Source organism: Sceloporus occidentalis, unplaced genomic scaffold (genome assembly GCF_023333645.1).
Source record: "Sceloporus occidentalis isolate IW3139 unplaced genomic scaffold, rSceOcc1.0.p SCAF_38, whole genome shotgun sequence".
Lineage (NCBI taxonomy): Eukaryota > Metazoa > Chordata > Lepidosauria > Squamata > Phrynosomatidae > Sceloporus > Sceloporus occidentalis.
Window position 1 is genome coordinate 5,322,822 of NW_028317018.1, and position 14,146 is coordinate 5,336,967.

The window sequence follows — 14,146 nt, forward strand, 5'->3', positions numbered from 1 at the left end:
AACCATGGAAATGCCACTCTATGAGCTACACAAATAATTTAATGTAGCAACCTTAATGAAACACAATAGTATGCTACGTACAAAGTAATCCCTTAGAGACGCAAAGAAGAATGGACTGCATCATTTTGATATTATCAATATATACCTTACTTCCAGACGAAATTTATTTCTGAGCTGAGGTCTCTATTGTTGGTGGGATCACATAAAACAAAATATGCAAAAATTTGACAAACTAGACAGCCCCATAATTGCAGAATTTGCCCAGACAATCATATCAAGTACTGCAGACCTCATCCAAGAGAAAGGTTACTGTGGCTAAACATTTCCACCAAAACAGAACTTTTTTTTTTTAACCAATGTTTTTTATTTTTTCTTTCTGACGGTTTTCTATTGAGCTGACAGCAATCACACCACGGTTTAAACTAAACATCAAAAATAGCGCATACATAGGAACTGCAAAATATTAAATTATCTCTAGTACAAATGACATTGTACCATAACATTCTATTTAGGGTGAGGGTAGGCTTTCAACGTAGTATGATGCAAGTTGAAATTATATATGGTTGTCTTTTTTCCCTCCCTATTAAATTTTAATGGTTATATTCTTGATCTGTGATCTGAAACTTGACCTGCATTCTTACCGACATTCCTATGCATATAAGGTTTGACCAGCCATAGTAACAGCATAAAGGCTATATGGAACACACAATATACAGTTATCTATCTATAGTGCACTGCAGCATTTTTAATTTTTTTTTTTTTTTTTTTTAACAGAACATATGGAGCTCAAAATTAACAAAGTGATACTTTAAGTGATAATTAACGCTGTGATCAGGTTCATTTTTAGGGGACCACGGCGCACTAACTTTTAGTGGTCAAGAAACACAATGATGAGAAGGCAATCCGATGCATGCCCAGGTCTGCCATGATGTCTCCAGAGATCGGGATTAAAAATGGAGGCATGATGCAAGTGTGAAGTGTCATGGATAAAATACAAAGACAGCCTGTAATCATAAAGTGATTAAAGTAAAATCAAAAGAATTTCTTTCTTGAATTGCCCATTCTATACTTTTGATAAAGACAAATATGATTTAGTTGATGAGTGATGAGTGCCGGGTTATGCCTCAGCACAGTGAAGTAAATTATGGAAAAACACCACCATCAGGGATATTGTAATAAAATGGCGTCACATGCTAGCTCTACACATAAAAAATTTGCCCCGTATGATTGGACTAAATACAAAAAGGAACTTGCTCACACAAGTGTGTCAATATGCAATACTTCAGCAAATCATAACTTCACAGCATCCAAGATTATTTAACAGAATTTACATACATAGTAAGCAGCGAGCATTGGGGAGAAATGCACTTGTGTTAGCGAGGTGCTCTCCCACTTAAGCAAAACATTGATTTGATCTCTAGCATGTTAGTTAAACAAATAAACCTTCACGGATCATTTTTAAAGCATTTTAGTTTCTATGGCAAACACCCATCAGTGTCTACTTGTGTTACATGGCATTTAAGTGCTCCTGGCAAAAATTTAATAATATTTTAGGAATGATTTCTAGGAAAGGTTTAGGTGTTTGTTAGTGTAGCTCGGGTTAGTATAGTCTTATTTATTGTTATTATTTAACAGTGTAGGTGGAACAGTATCTTTTGCACTTTGCAACAGTTGCCTGAAACTAGAAGGGGGGGTAAAGACGATTCAACAATCTGTGCAGAGGGGGGTATTAAAACAGCATGGCTTGTGTTTGGACTAGCCAGGTATATATAACAGACAGACTTGGGGCACCAAGCACCTGGAAGGGGAGGTAAGGGACACAGAGAGAGCCGTCTGTCCAGCCCCTTGTTTTATTACTGCCCACTCAAACTTACATTGTAACTCTTAAGCCCCCTTAGCCTTGAGGAATAGACAATTATTTTCTGATAATAGGGGTCCTATATTATAAAATTAATTTTACAGAGTGGGTGCTTTAAACCCAAGATGAAAGAACCTGAAAGAATTAATGTGAACAGAAACGCCACCTGACATACAGCATGTGCGCAACTTTAACTCACCAGGGAATACTTGCGCTGCATCAACCAAGTGATTTAACATATGCCCTACACTTTAGCTGGGACGGAGATATGTACCTAAAAGCTTATAGACAAAGGCAACTTGCTAAACTTTGTTGCAAATGTCATTAATGCAGCACATAAATAACACCTTGCAATAATAACAACATTAAAGATAAAACATATCTGCTCAAATACAGTATAGGAAACTGGCAGTGATTGTTAAATGATAAATAAAATTTAAAAAAAAAAAAAAAAAAAAAAAGTACAAAACTGCCTAAAATGTATTCAGCACATTATGCATAGTAAAAAATGAAGTAATGGAAAAAAGGCACACAAGCTACAAAACACAGTTTGTCTCACAACCAGCGAATGCTTTTTAAATCAAACATTTAAAAATGAGACTATTCATCTATAACACATACATCTAGCATTGCTTAACTTTCATACCCCCCCCACAAAAAAAAAAAAATTAAAAAAAAAAGCGCACACGCAAATGCAGCCACTGCCATGACTTGAGTAATGGCATATCCCATTCAGACAAAAAAACATGTAGAACTGTACGGAATACCCCTCCCTCTCTCTGCAAACATTTTTTTTTCTTGTGGGCTGAGGGAGAAATCAGGTATGCATGTAAATGATTCAACACAAGGCCCCATTCACAAAACCACGCTCAAGTCAGCCAGGTTTTTCTTAGCTTTTCCATTCATAAAAAAATTCCTGCACATGTGCTCTTGCCCTATTCCATTTCATGAACAAACATGCAACATGTAACCTCCCAAGGCACTAAAACAGGAAAAGAGGAAAGATTTACAGCTGCATTAACAAAAAACAGACTCCATTCATAAAAAAAAAAAAAAAAAAAAAAAAGAAGTACAGCTGAAGCCACTGAATAGTGTTCTAAACAAAATAGAGTTTAAAAACCAAATAGTGAGATATAGCCCAAGCTCAATTCAACAAAAATGTACTTGTTAGGAAGAGGATGAGAATAATGAAGTTACAAAAAATACAAAAAACAAACAAAAAAAAAGCGTGAAAGACTTTGGTAAAACCAAAATGAAAGGGGACATGGCAAAAGCACCATGAATACAAGGAGAGTTTGATAAAGTAGTATAAAACTGCACTAAAAAATATCTAGAAAAGAAAAAAAACAATTTTTTTTTTTTTAAACATTCATAGAGAATTTTGTAGCAGGGTAGAAGATTAGAATGTGAGATCAAGTTGATGTAAGCTCTTAAATACAAAAAGTTGAGTAAGACTTTAGATTGTCTCTAAATTATGTTTTATGAGTGGAAATAGAACTGGGCGGAGGCATTTTTATGGATCTGATAAGCAAATCACCTCTTTGTAAAAAAAAAAAAAAAAAAGTAGTACTAAAAGATTATAAAGTAGCATATTTTCAAACTTCAGATAAAGAGATGAATAATGACAACATATAAAGACAAGCATCATTATGAGCAGCCTGGTATTTCTATAGGTCTTATAATGTATAGATTGTCTTCTATATGACATAAAAGTATGGGCAGCAAGCCTATATATGCCACTTATATTTGTACATAACAAAAAATAAGTGTTTAATCAAATCAAATGCAAGAGTTGCAGGACATATAAAATGATTAAATGTATGCAGAAGCTATTCCATCCTATACATCTGACATACAATGTACATTCCATATACAGAGACAAATGAAATCCAACTTCATCTGACAACCAAAAATAAAGCTTAATGTATGCTGGAGAAGAATAGAAACGGACAAGTGATATGTCATCTCTTTTGAGATGGGCCCTGAAATATTTTTAGTGAAGTCCACATAGGATACAGGAAATGCCTTCACAGAAATGGGGGCAGCACTTTAGCACTCAATGGTCCCAACAAGAATTATATCTGGCATTGAGGGTTCAGCAGTGCCGAGAAGAAATACACGCTAGCAAAAGTTACAAAACAGCAGATTATTAATACCAACGTATGCAATATATTCAATGACAAATGCAGAACACAGATCCTAAAATCCAAAACCAAGATGCGGACCAGCCAGTCTGCAGAAGGCACAGACAAAATTAAATAAAGAGCGGAATTCCTATAGTTAGAACAGACCAACAGAAGACGCCGAATGACTGTTATATTAGATGACCCACATTCCTGGTAGCTACACGGAGGCCGCGGTTACAATGTCACCCAGGACATCACAGCAATATCCTTCAGGAAGATTCTAGTCAATTGAAGTTAAGTCACAGAATAAAGCGAAGACTGAAATAATAAACTAACTCGCCAACTAAGAACTCACCATTTTAGGTTATGTGATATTGAGAAGCTGCCAAACACCACTAGATGGCTGCTTTCTGGCAGTGCTTATGAAACCATTGCCAAGTTCTTTCCTCTGCACCTTTCCTATCCTTATGATCCCCCTGGAGATTAACGCACAGACTTTTCATTGTTTAAGAAGTGCGATAAGTACTTTTAAGTCTTATCTAGCTAGCCAAAGATAGTGCTTTACAAACAAGGAAAAAGGCAGAAGTCGTGCATATAATCAAAGACCCTTTTTCACCTGGATGCATGCAGCACTGACGAGTTTATTCAGCGGTGCCAACAAAAAAAAGAAATCTGTGCAGTAATGCAGCCACCTCATTACTTCAGAAAGCGAAATGTTGATGGGCTAGTAAATGAGGCATTTTCCTACTATGCTGGGCCAGTTTGAATAATTTGATTGAAGCACAGAAACGCCAGCACTACAATGTGATCTCCAAAGCAGCGGCGTTGGGTTTCTAGTAAGGTCTTATTGTAATGTCTATAAAGCAGCCATTGGCCATTTGTAAAGCGCAGGCAGCTCCATCATGTTATAAAAGGTGAAGACATAGTAGCTTTTTCAAAGTATCACTGCTAGTTCTTTAGTGACTTACAACACACTAACCAAAGATAGTGTGTCTTATCCAACGGACGGCGGACAATATTCATATTCTGTTGTGCATCACTAACGTTATTACTATCAAGGGACTACAAAGCAGACAGAAGCTTCTCTGTACTACACATGAAACATAAAGGAGAGTTACGCCATTACTATATTTATCAAAGGTACCTCCCCCTCTCCAGTGGGCCTAAAAACATTACACGGCGAGTGCAAATCATAAAGCAGCCTCCTATGGTGTGTGATATAGATTATATACCCATCCCCTCGTCCATGTATACCGGTTTGCAATGCTAATAAACGAGTATGTTTAGGTTTTGTTTTGTTTAGTTTTTTTGTTAATAATTACTACAACAATAACATGTCACTTGGTTCAAAAATCCACACCGGTCATCAAAGCACCGAATAAAATGAATCCAGATCCCAAACATCTGCAAATGCTACAGGGACGGAGAATCGCTTTAACTCTTAGAAGAGCAAATAGGTTGCCCCAATTGTGTGACACGGGGGATGGGAATCCTTTCATGCATACACAGTAGGCTAAAAGATACGCTCACAGATACTCAATGCAGAAACCACAAGCACTGTCATTATCGAACTTTTGGTCTGGTGATATACGTTCACATAACACTGTTAACCCTCAGAGTGGATTGTAGTGTTTTTGAAACAGCATTCTTAATCTTTAATGAGCACTACTGCATAGTTAGATTTTTTTTTTACCGTAGCCAAAAATTACACTAAAAACTAAGCTAAGATTATTTTTGAAAAGGCAGCACAAAAAACTCGGTTTTGCTCTTAGAAGAATTATACCAAAAGTCCATAGGCTGGGTCACTTAATTAAAAAGTTCTATTAAGAAATGTATTTAGAAAATGCGGGTCTAGTCTTCAACCCGAAAAGAAATAGGTCTTAGTTATCCAACAAAGTTCCAGTCTGGGAACATTTTACAACATCAAGCAGTCTGTAAGATCAGGATGGAAAAGTTACAAAACAAAAGTAATAAATAAATAAAAAAAAACACAGAGTAACTTATTTTTAATTACATCTGAAGGTAACACATCAGCGGAGAGAGCCCTGTGTCTTTCATCCTACACATTCGGTAATTGTTTGCCTCTAGGTGAGTTAATCACTGGCTCCCTTTTATGGTGTGCAATAGCCCAGAAGGCTGGCCTGTTGGCAGCATATTACTAACTTGAAAATAATAGGGCCCAGTTTAGCCTGAATGCAGCCGATCTATCCGTTACAGGACATGCTCAATCTGTCTTTGGAAGCAAATCAAACAGCAATTTTATAGATATGTGATAATTAATAGAATGCTCTTCCACATACATCAAAGGACTCAAATACAGCACTTTCTTGCAAAATAATATATATATATAAAAAAAAACAAAAAAATTTCCACCCTGGAGGCAGCATAAAGATTAACACTAGGTCTCTCTAGTTAAAATGAGCATTCACAATTACAAGAAGGTGACTTTTAGAATGAGGCCATATGCAAAGCTTTATATTCAGCTTCTGGGGTCTAAGGTTGCAAAGACAAATGCTTTTGCTTGTGGTTTGATTTTGGAAGGGAGATTATATGAAGCATCCGATCCCATGCTGGGCAGGGAAGGTGAGAGGTGTCAAGTAATCTGCATATTAGCTTCTCTTTGCTATTTAAAGCATGTTCTCGCAGCAAATCCCACTTAAACTCTGCAAAAAAAAAGGGGTTCTGCACGAGCCCTAAATGATGTAATTCTCACTGAACCACTTAACCGGACCACTTGGCTGCAGCAGAATGTAGGCGAGGCCTCGCACACCTGATACATCAGACCCCGCGGACGACACGATATACGCAGCCATCCCATATGCACTAACGCGTTAAGGCCGCTCTCTCGCCATCTATACACAGCCACTTACCGCGCTCCAATGCGAAACGTATGCGATTCAAGAGGAATAACCCACGGGTTGGAAAAGGTGGGGGAGGAATACGGCAGAACCTTCGGTGCGACTCATAAAGAGAACTAAAGCTCCATCCATAAACAGGACAAAAAAAGGGACCGCAAACGGCACACCAGCACAATCCGTCTTTCTCAATGAATCCGATCCTTTCTCCCCACCCATTAATAATAATAGAACTCTACCATTGGCCAACGTCAACCCGGAGACAAGTCAGTCACGACTTGTTTATCCGCAGGCTGCCCAATGACACGTCGTTCAGCAGATACCACCTTTTTCTGATTGGGCCAATAATAACAGTGGGCGGGTCTAATGTGCTTAATCTCATTCATGGTTTTGCTGAAAGCGGAGCTGAGAGAAGGCGTATCCCCAGTGAACTCCAGCTGACTGAGCCATGCATAATTTATTCAAGGATGTGTCCCATTCATAAAATGGAAATCTGTTGTGCGCAACGGCAACCATGCTAGTATCGGACATGAATAGTTCCCATTCATGAGCGCGCCTATTTCCTATACGCTCTGGCCGTCTTTGACAAGACCTTGTTTTTCGTCGAAGATTAATAGTTAAAAGCACAAAATAATAACTTTTATGAACATTGCGAGTAAATCAAAATACTTTACAATAAAAATATTTATATTGCGTCCATTTTGAAGCTGACAGTGAAGGTGTGTATTATTAACCGCGATTATGTACGGATAAACTTATTTCTAATAAAACACCCCTGCAGGTAACACATTCCCGCTAATACTCTTCATATCCCTAAAAACGTTGTAGAACTGTACGATCTAAATGAGTAAATCTGCGGCACTTTCCTTGTACCTTATGCGCCACCCGGCACTGTACTGAAAATAAATACTATGTAGCATAGATTTCTAAAACACAATACTATTTAAAGCCTTGCAGTCGCATGTGCACGAAAGTGACGTCACACGTACAATTCCCAGGCAAAACAATTTGCTTGAAACTCTACCAGAAGTGCCTGGAAAGGAGGAGCATTAAGACCAATATCCTTTCTACCAAGCAGAGAAAGATCAGTTGTGGGGGTGGAGGGGATCGCAATGGGCCCGTCTGGGCATTTGACTTCAAAAAGCTGCATCCTTAATTATTAGATTAGATTGGGAAGTAAGAAAGTTGTTTACATATACAATATATATATATATATATAAAACAAACACACACACACACACAATTTTACAATATGATATTTCCCTGTATTTCTAGGAAACCAGTTGTTTTGTGTTATGAATAATTCTACATTTTGCTTGTGCATTTTTTTGTAATTATTTAACTGACATGTAACGAATTATACATAAAACTTCTAACTTACATATAATGAATTGCAAGCTTATATATATATAGGTTATAAGTTAGCCAATAAAGGCATCATCTTTACCAAATGTTTTCTCTCTTTCTATGGCTGACATGATACTACTCTATACATTGTTTTAAGAAACAGATTCCCACTCTGTGGTGTATGTAGTTCTGTATAGTGTCCCTAAAACTAGACTATACTATTTTTGGAGCACAATCATCATGGCTTGGCATGTACTGGCCATGGCAGCCATTAGAAATGATGGGGCTCAGTGAAAACAAAGATCATGTTCCTGTTCTTTAGATTGCTTGTTTTTGGTTTCCTCTTTCCCTTTCAATTGCATTTTATATTGCAAATAGTGCCGTGGCTCCTTGACTGTTTTGATCCCTCTTTTTTGCTCAGTCACCCCCTACCCCCGCTACCCTCTCTTGTTTACTTTAAGCCGCTCTCCCCTTGTGCTTTTTCTCAGATCTTTCACCTTAATTTCTTTTGATCCCCCTTTTGCATCTCTATTACTCTGTTTGCTCTTTTAATGCCATGCAGCTGTTTGGGTTGTGAGCCCAGAATCTGCATCATCCCAGTGTTATGTCATAAGCCATACCAAAACGTTGTAAAGTGACGCAGTGACGTGGGTACAGCACAGACGCTGACATTGATGTAGCGATCACCCTATACAGCTGGTTAATCCAATAAATACGGTATATATCGTAAGCATTTCACCCAGCATTTGAATGGCTAAAGATGGACAATTTATTTAAGGGATGTGGCTAGAAGTATGGCTAGTGAGCAGGGCCTTTAACTGAATATGTGACTTATTGATGCAATATGAGTAAAGCATTTGGAAGTATAATGTAGTTTTATATACTGTATATCCAAGTAAATTTATAGAAAGGTTGCTGCTGTTTATATACACATTATTGTAATATCTAGAGTCGTAGCACATGCAGTGTGACATTAACAAGTGTTAATGTCCATCTCCATCTTCTGGCAGTCCCAGTAAACAAGACAAATGCCACGACTGCCAACATCCGTTGGCTGTTACTTGTCTCTGACACCTCACTCCTGCTTGCATTAGTTTTCTAATATAGAAGAAAACTTCACAACAGTGTACTCTAAGTAGCCACTTCTCTTATGGTAGGGCTGGCGCTGATTCCAAAGAGAGACTATCCTTCCTAAAAAGGGAAAGTATGGGTAAGTAAATGACCATTAGGATTCTTGAAAAAAAAATATCTGCATTGTTTAGTGGACCGCTCAAGTTGCCTGGAAGTTCTTATGAGAAGGGACATGTCTCTGAAATTTAAGATATTTGGACACATGAATTTAATTAATCTTGTGACAACTGTAATTCTATACATGTTCAAGAAACAATGTTTAAATATAAGTCTAGAACATACGTACTAATTTATGATAAAAAATTCAAGCAGTAGAACAAAAGTACTGTATGTCAGATACGGTCATATATGGATGGCCCTAAAAACCTCCCTTTGTCTGTCCTTTTTGGCAATGCCGCCCGACTGCGCTTCAGACTCTTCAATATCTGCAGTTGAGGGGTTTCATTGAGTCCATTCCACAACAACATAATCTCGCCCGGGAGCTCACTTCTTTTGAATCGTTACATATGAGAGATGCTCTCCCATCGCATGGTATCTCTCTGTTGTACAAGGTCCTTATTCATGATTCGGAAGATCCCCTGCCCGCATATGTGGGTAAGTGGGAACAGGCACTTAATGGATCACTGTCTAGAGCGGAAATATCTTTTTGCTGACACATGGGTACTCTATTAGCACTAAAACTCAGGAGTTGTCATACAAGCTCCTCTCAATGTGGTATCATACGCCTTCACGCCTTCATGTCATGTTCCCTGATTATCCTGATGTCTGTTGGCGATGTGGGTTGCATCATATTTGGTGGGACTCTTATGATCCCATTTTGGAAGGCTGTACATGGTACTTTGCAATATTTCACTGATTCTCCTCCTCCTTTTCACCCTGTTAATTGCTTGCTTCATCACACTTCTCTATCGGTATCTGCCTAGAAGAAATCGGTGTTTCGGCATTTGTTGAATGAGGCTAAGGGGAGAATGTGCGGTCTCTATTGGATCTGGTGGCCAGGTCTGCTATCTGGAATGACAAACATAGGCGAACTTGGTTTTACTGGTCGCGTTATTTGGCGGACCCTTCGACGCAAGCCCTGATGAGTTGAGTTCATTTTGAATTATGTTGTATTATTGCCCATGTTTTTTGTAACAGGTATTGTCCTGCTGCGACAGTAATTTACTGTATATTTTATTTTTTCTCCCGTCCTTTTGTTTTCTTGGCTGATTCCTTTCTTTACCTTTCCCCTTTGTTCCCCCCTTTTCTCGTATGTATTTTTATTTTGTGAAAATAATAATAAAAACTTTGATTTATTAAAAAAAAACTGTTTGTCACCAAACATATATAGCATATATTTTGAATTTCAGTTTTAAGAGTAACACATTATAATATTATTTTAAATGATAAACATCATTATGTGTTTGATAACAAGCAGAACTATTTAACATGATTGACGAGACTTTTGAATAGTGGGATAATTAGCTTCTAAAGCAGGGGCGTCCAAGTTTTTTCTGCAGTGGGCCACTTCATCAGAATTGTATCCGTGCGCGGGCCACACTCATTTTTCACTGTGAGAAAATATGGCCTTTAATAAAATATGCAGATTAAAATAAAGTAAATGACACAAAACTTTTACTTTTCCTCGCACTGATTTCTGGGCCTAGAAAGTTTTGTGACTACAAATTCAGGATTCTGGATAAGTAAAAATAAAATAGTTCTATTTATTTTAGTGATGCACTAAAATGAAAATCTGGACCAAAACCGAAAATTCAGGGTTCACTTAGCCGAAACTGAAAGTGACCCCCCACACACTTTTAATAAAAGTAAGTTACACACCAAAATTGTACAAAAAATTATATATTATGATTGTTAACAGCAATCTCAGGCATACCCAGATTCCAGCATGTACTGGTTGGCTGGGCATTGTATTTTTTGTCCAATTTTAGTGTGTAACCACACTTTTATTAAAAGTAACACACCACAATTGGACAAAGAAAATCAACAATATGACTTGGCATGATAGGTAACTGCAAACACACTCTTTTTATACCCAGGCAACCAGTAAATGCTGGAACCTAGGCATGATGGGACTGTGATTGCTGTTAGCAGATTGCTGTTAGCTGTTAGCAATCACACTCCTATCATCCCAAGTCAGCCAGTACATGCTGGTACAGGGTGGCTGCAAGTGCAGACCCCATACTGCTGGCAGCATCAATACACAAGGGGGCAGCTAGCTAGGTTTCAGCATGTACTGGCTGACTTGGCATGATAGGAGTGGGATTGTTAACAGCAATCACAGTCCCATCATGCCTAGGTTCCAGCACTTACACATCCATGCTATCACACACACACACAAATTCATTTATTCACAGATTCATTCCCTCAATCAGACATACTCATTCAAACACCCTCCCCACCCCCTTACCTGCACTACAGCTCTCTCAATGCCGCTCACAGACTTCAGCAGGGGGCGTGGCCTCCCTCGTTCTCCCCACAGAGGAGGCAGGACTGGAGCAGAGAATAGACCCTCCCACAAGTAAGCAGCAGGGCTCTTGTGATCCTGGCTGCCGATCTCACGCGGGCCGCACCTCGAGGTCCCGCGGGCCGCATTTGGCCCGCGGCCGCATGTTGGACGCCCCTGTTCTAAAGCCTCTAAAGATACCTGTCTCCTACTTTCTACTTAAAGTTCATTAGTTGGTCACTGATCTACTTGGCTGACCAATTCTATCAGGAAGAGGATCACACAGAGAACACATAAGCTGTTATCATGATTAATAGTTTCAAACCTTTGTGTCCATTTTATGTTCCTGAACCACAAATGGATATTTGGATGATGTCATCTGGCTTTCTGGTTTGGATGTTAAAACCTTCCATTCCAGTATACAACCAATATAGACACGCCTCATTAAGTTTCTCTATCTCAGATCTCTCGAAAATGTTTCCCTTTTTTATTTTATACTGTCTTCTCCAGATTACTGCAACAGGGTTGACATTATCTTTTTTGCCAAATTGTATTGGGGTTATGTATGCTTATTTTAGCATTAATGAATATCATCACACATTTATGCAATTTGTTAAAATAGGGACACATTATATCACCTATCGATCCCAATTTACTGTGCTGCAGCAATGACATGAGGTGCAACCTTACTTAACAAAGAGGAACGCATTATCAGCACTCAAATCCAAACCTGCACATATATACACATTAAATAAACATGAGGCTTTGGTACCGTATTTTGGCTAAAACACGCTAGCTTACCTACTACATTAAGGCACCCCATGGGAGGTGAGAAAAAGCCTCTATAACCAAAGGTTGATAAAGGAAACATAGAATCATAGATCAAGACATACAGAAGTCAAACAGGGTCAAAGGTACATATACAGTCAAATAACAGTAAATAAATAACTATCTACAACACAGCCTAGATAAGGGCAGGCCAAGTTCAATGAATGAGGAATAAGCGACTGAAAGGACTAAGTTTATATACGATAGAGCAGGAGTGAAAGTATTATATGTTTATCACTTGAAATGTAATAAGTGTATGCATGCAATTATGCCACTAGTAGTCACACAACTAGAGCTCACTGTGATCGCAGCATGTGTGCACAAAGCAAGACCATCACAGAAAACACAATACGGGGTGATGCCTGTACATGCCCCTACACTAAACCTGGACAAATTGCTGAGAAAGGAATGTATTGGAAATAACACACAATGGGAGAGGCAAGCCAAGATAAGCGGGTGATATAAACAAACTTTAAAAAGAATAAAAATCCTTTGGAACCTTAATGGAAAGTATTGCAGGGCAATGGAAAAAGATGAATGGCTTTACAGTCTAAATTATTCTCTGATAAACCCAAAATGAGGATTTAAATTTCCACATCTTTCAGATTACAACATGTTGGTTTGTATGTGCTCACATTTTGTGCATATACTTATATGCTGTGATATTTCTCAACGCAACTCATTGTCATTTGACTGTACGTCACAATATATAGCCTTAGTTTTTTATACTTCTCGTCTTGAATTCCTTTTTAACATTCAAACAATACTTCAATGCTGGAACCTTTCAATGAGGTTTAATGATACTTATTGTATCATTATTAACTAAGAATGCTAGAACTGGCAGGTTATCAAGCTGGATGCACTTCATTAGACAAAATGAAATCCTGGTACAGCTTTCTAGATAATGAATTCATCTTGAGTGCTATAGATTTCTTCATATTCCTTTATACCGCTATATCAGCCCTTTTTCTTGCCCTTTCTCATGGAGCAAAATGGACAATGCTGTTGTCTTACAGCCTGAAACTTTACTTTTATTCAAGCTCCAGGTGCATGATTCCAATCAGTGAGGGACTGTAATTGTGATCTGCCAGCTTTGGCAAAGAAGAAAGCTACAGTAGACACCCAGATCCCATTCTTCCTCCTTATTTTCTCTGCACAAGAGAAGATACAATTTGGTGGACCTTAGTCAATTTGTAGGTCCAGGCATCTTTTGACTAATTACGCAGGAGTTGTATATACTATGGGCAGCTTTTTTATTTCGAGCCAGTTCAGCATTACTTTTTTTTAATGAAGCAGAACATAGAGGGCTATGTATGATATTATAGGTAATAATATTTATTTAGTGCTTGTTGATCCAAGGAGAAATCAGATTTTTTCCCCATTGAAAGCACAATTCGAAATTGCTGACATAAGGGGTTTTTGCCTTCTTTTGGATCAACAGCACTTAACAAGGAATAGGAAAAGGGTTGAGCTTGATGAACGCAACTCTTTTCTCAACCTTTACTACTGTAACTACTATAACTTTAAGAAGCATGTTCTGCACATTCTTTTAAGTCAC